The 5,564-nt window shown below is 38.6% G+C and overlaps 1 pseudogene; it reads left to right on the forward strand.

Moving 5' to 3' along the window:
- Positions 1 to 3,014: 3,014 nt before the first annotated feature.
- Positions 3,015 to 4,374, forward strand: LOC119520755 (annotated as a pseudogene).
- Positions 4,375 to 5,564: the final 1,190 nt, after the last annotated feature.

The following is a 5,564-nucleotide window of genomic DNA, read 5'->3' on the forward strand; positions in this document are numbered from 1 at the left end:
AAAGGCAGTGCTGAGAAGAAAATTTATAGCTCTGAATGCTTACATTAAAAAATTTAAGAGATTTCAAGTCAGTGACCTAACCTCCAAACTGGAAGAATAGAAATAAAGGTGATCAGAAAGAAGGAAATAACAAAGCTTAGAATGGAGATAAACAAAACAGAAAAAAATAAAATAATGAAAATCAACAAAACAAAATGGTTTTTTGAAAAAGATTAATAACATAGAAAAACCCTTAGCTAAAATGACAAAGGAAATGAGAGACAGGTTACAAAGATTGAAAACCAGATATGAAAAGAGTGACATTACTATTGACCCAACTGAAATAAAAAGGAGTATAAGAAGATACTACGAATATGATATGATTATGCCAATAAATTACATAATCTAGATAATGTGAACAAATGCTTAACTACCCATATTGACTCAACAAACCAATAACTAGTAAAAAAATTGAAACAGTAATCAAAAACCACCCAACATAGAAACTTCCAGGACCATATGGGTTTAGTGGGGAATTCTACCAGGCATTCAAAGAAGGCTTAACTCTAATTCTTCTCAAACTCTTCCAATATTTGAAGAGGTGGGAAAACTCCCTAATACATTCTACAAAGTCAACATCGCTTCAAGCCAAAGCCAGATAAAGATATCACTAGAAAGATAAAACTGAAGAGAAATATCTCTGAGTATAGATGCAACAATCCTCAAAAAATACTAGCAAACCAAATCCAACAGCATATTTAAAGGATTATACACCATGATCAAATGGAATTTATACCTAATATGCTAGGTCAGTTCAACAGAAGAAAATCAATTAATGTAATATAGCACATTAACACAATGAAATTCCCTTTCACTTAATCATCGTACTTGCAGAAAAGGCATTTGACAAAATCTATCACCTTTTCTTGATAAAAACACCTAGAACAGAGTGACAACACCAACATCCCTTGAAAAATCTTCCCTAGAGATTTGGCAAGTAAAAGGACAAATTCTACTTGCTTTGAACTCTGGAAGATGGTAGAAATTGGAGAACACCTGTGCAAATGCTGAGTTATAGGAACATAAATATCTCAGGTAGGAAAAATCCATCCCAGGCTGCTGGTCACTTCCCATTTTCCTCTCCTTCACTCAGTTCTGGGCATCTCCAGAGACAAACTGGGCAACATGGCCCCAAGACCCTCTTACCACTGACAGAGTCTGTAGAACAAATCCCAACAGTGAGCTTGAAATCCCCACATATGCAGGCACAGGGACCTAACTCCACAGAGACCCAGGGCAGAAGAGAAGCCCTGAGGGATGCAGCATAAAAAAGATCCCTCAGGGTAGAGCAGAGATAAACCACCCTAGAATGACTGGGAAGACCTGTTGTGACCAACCCTGCTTTAGTTTTTAGTTCACCTAAAGTCAAAGAGACTTTTGAATTGACACACATTTCTGGATTGACCCAATCTGCTATTCCAGAGAACCCCAATGGGAAGAAATTGGAGAAAGGAAAGCCTTGCAGGGAAATAAAGAGGACATTGAAACTGGACTGTGTAAGATAGGATGGGGCTCAGACTAAAAAGTGTAGGAAAATTGGGCACTGTGTTAGCAAGAGAATGTAAACAATTCATAGAAGCTGGGGAGATAAGTCTGCACAAAAACAAACAGAACAGCTCAGATTCCCAAGGAAGATACAGAGAAAAGTAAGCTCTATTGCAGTGAAACAACTGCACAAAAACACAATATTAAAATTTCACCACATACCTAGGGCAAGAATCAGATGAAAAGCAAAACACCTGAAGTATTACACATGGATGATTTTAAAGGTCTAGAATTAGATCAATCAAAAACGCAAAACCAATCATTAATAAAACCTAGACAAGAGGGAGAAATGGGCATTAAGAGTTAACATATCAAGGGACACATATGCACAGGTATCAGCACAGAATTGTAAGTCATGTGAAGAAACAGAAAAACATGTCTAAACCAAGGGAACAAATTAAAACTTCAGAGAAGACTAGAAGTTGGAACAACCAACCAAACACGTTCAAACAAATTTCCTAAATATATTCAAGGAGATGAAGGAAAATATGCAAAAAAAGATAAAGGATATTAAGAAGAAACTTTGTGAACACAAAGAAGATTTTGAAAGTATAAAAAGGAAATATAACAGAAATTATGGGTATGAATGGCACAACAGAACAGATTAAAAATACACTAGAGGCATATAACACTGGATTTGAGCAGGCAGAAAAAAGAATCAGTGAGCTATAAGACAGGACAATTGAGATAATACAATCAGAAGAACTGATAGAGAAAGAATAGAAAAGATTGAGCATTGTTTTAGGAATTTGAGGGACAGCATGAAGCACACAAATGTATATTACATGGGTGTCCCAGGAGAAAAGAAAGTAAAGAAGCAGAAAGAATATTTGAGCAATTAATGGCTGAAATTTTCACAACTCTTATGAAAGTCATAAATATACATGTTCAAGAAGTTCAACTTCAAACAATAAATCCTAATTTACCTACACTGAGACACACACTAATCAGAATGTCAAATGCTAAAGATAAAGAAAGAATTCTGAAAGTAGTAAGAAATAGCAATGCAACACATATAAAGGATCCTCAGTAAGAATATGTTCCAATTTCTCATCAGAAGCCATGGAGGTGAGAAGGCAGTGGGATGATATATTTAAGGTACCAAAAGAGAAAAACTGCCAATCAAAAGTTCTGAATCTGCTGCACCTGTCTTTCACAAATAAGTGGGAGAACAGAAATACGGTGCCACCCAATGTGGAGTGGGAGCCTTGTGGCTAAGAGCAGCCTCTTCCTTCCCTAAATTGAGGAATCACTGTTCAGGAAGCATGGTGATGGATACAATCTCTGTGGAGCAGAGGCTGAACCTCCCCCATTTGTCTCTCATCAGTCCCCACCCCTGCCACAGCATTCACCTCTTCCTGAGCCTGTCAGAGTGGCTGCAGGCAAAACACTGAGTCCAAGGCAGGAAAGTGAATAAATTTAATTGAGAAATGTCTGAAAACTTTGACAAGTGCAATATAAATGAAGCAGGGAAGCCAAAAGCAAATGATTCTGAGCAAGGCCTTGAAAATGCTGTGAAAGGTTGTGATGAAGCTTTACAGAAAACAATAAAGTCAGCCTCTCCCAGCCCCCAAAGAGTGAAAAAACCTCACTGTTGGAGAAGAGAATAAAGGAGATCATACATAAAGCTTTTTTGAGATTGTTTGAGTGTCCAGCTAAGTGAAGAAACCCCCCAAATATGACCATGTCATCAAACTAGTAGGGGAGATCGATGAGACTCCCCTATCTTTCTTGCTGCCTGGCCACCCTAGACTGAGAAACCAGATATCAGAAGTCCTAGATCTGGATCTGATGAAGCAGGAAGCAAAATGGAGCCCTAGACATTTCTGAGCTGGCTTAATTCATTATTGGCATGATGGGCACACAATGTGCACCTGCTAATGATGAGGAAGTTAAGAAATTAAATAATATTAAGGAAATAGTGCCCCTTTTCAAGACATTTTTTCTGTGGTGGGTGTAATGGAAGTGGACATGGCAAACTTTGCTGTCAGTAGCATCAGGCCACATCTCATGCAGCAGTTGGTTGACTATGAAAGGAAGAAGTTTCAAGAGATTTTGGAGAGGGAACCAAAATCTCTGGATTTTGTTACCCAGTGGCTAGAAGAATCTGCAGAAGATATTATAAATCAGAAGTATAGAAATACCCTGCCCCCTGTGGGAGGGGCTGCTTGCTCTGGCAAGTTACATTGCCAACTCCTGTTGCTGTCCAGAATTATGCCTACTTGAAATTTTGAAATGGATTCACATCCAGAGATCTTTCTCTGACACAATTTTGATGGTCCAGTCTCACTTCCAAGAGCTTCTGCTTCAGCTGGAGCATCTAGCCATCCTGGAGACCATAGTACTGGTCAGGTTCAGCATGTTAGCCCCAGGAATTTCATTCCAAGCAGACTTTGTTGGGAAATTCAAGATGATTGTCAAGATTCTGTTAACAGATAAGCATCTTCCTTCCTTCAATCTGAAGGATGGCCTGACTACCACTGGGGAGGAAGTCTGCATGGAATTGGGCAGCTGCCTTTCCCTGTGTCCTGACAAGGAGACAGTGCTCAAGGGCCAGATCCAGGCTGTGGCCAGTCCTGATGACCCCATTTACAGGATCATGGATTCTCCTATCCTGACCTTAGAAACCTACCTTGCCTCAGGTCATCAGTACCTGGTGGAATGGGTCCAGTTCAGAAGGAGATAGAGGAAGTTGCTGTTAAATTGTTTCACCACATCAAATATAAAAAAAAAATGGTCTTCAGTCCCTATTATGATGCCCTCCTCAGTAAGATCTTCATCAGATTCTAACATGTATGCATCCTACAGCACTATTACTCACTAGGCTCAGAATACTTGTTCCCAACTGTAATGCAGCTTTGGAAAATAACTATTTAATATATTTTTATTTAACAGCACTGATTCCAAAGGGAATAATATTGTGTATCACTGTTGAAAAGTCTCAAAATATGTACTGAATACTGTTTTGAGGTGTTATATTTGAGTGGAAGTTTACAATTCAAAGAAGTTTTTTTTTATCTTGAGTTTTGTAGGTAACAGTCAGCTTTGTGATGACTATGTGCCTTCACTCCCTACTCTGTCATCATTATAGCAGCCTCAGCCTGGTCCCTCCAAGGAGGCTGGAACCTTCCTCTTCTGTGATCTGGGTAGTTTTTCTCTCAGACACCCTATACTGAGAGCCACCCAAGAGTAAAAGAAGCCAAGCCATGACTGTTTTTAGACTCTTGACCCCCCACATGCACAGCCCCAACCCCCCTCAAATCAACCCTCTAGGTATTTTGTGTTATAAGAGCCATATGGTCTTACGGCCCGCCTGACCCACCTTCATTTCCTTCTCCCTGCCTGAACAAGCCAGGGCCCCAGAGCCTATACTGATTATTGTATTCTAGAGGAGAATTCTTTGATTATGAAGTTTATTCTTTTCTACTTAATGACTCCTGAGCCCAGATGGTAGCAGCACTGTCTGGTGGGAAATAGAAAATGGAAATTATTTGAATTTTAAGTCTTGAACATTGAGGAAGAGATAATATATATATAATATATATATATACAATAAGATAATATATATATAATATATGTATACAATAAGACAAATGCCTGGGAATTTTGCTGAAAATTCACTCTAAGCTAATATACAGGTATGTCGATTGAATTAGAATTTTGGAAAACAGTAAAATGGCCAAAGCTCACTAATCTCTTGGATAAGGAAGTCATAAAGAATCCTTGTTTTTGAGCAATATTTATCTGAGGAACTTCAATGACCAGAATTCCTGGAACCTCCTGTGACATGACAGAGTAGTTAGTTTGGATATCATGGATGGTCTGTTTCGTTAAAAAAAAATGTTTGTGTGTATATGTGTGTGTGGATTTTAGCCAAGAACATTATTTTAGAAACAGAGCCATTAAGTTGGAGTGATCTCCCACTGCCAGAAGAGTACAGGGTAAAGTAAGGCAAGGGACCCCTTTATTAAGGGGAAAGT

The sequence above is a fragment of the Choloepus didactylus genome, chromosome 26 (assembly GCF_015220235.1).
Source record: "Choloepus didactylus isolate mChoDid1 chromosome 26, mChoDid1.pri, whole genome shotgun sequence".
Lineage (NCBI taxonomy): Eukaryota > Metazoa > Chordata > Mammalia > Pilosa > Megalonychidae > Choloepus > Choloepus didactylus.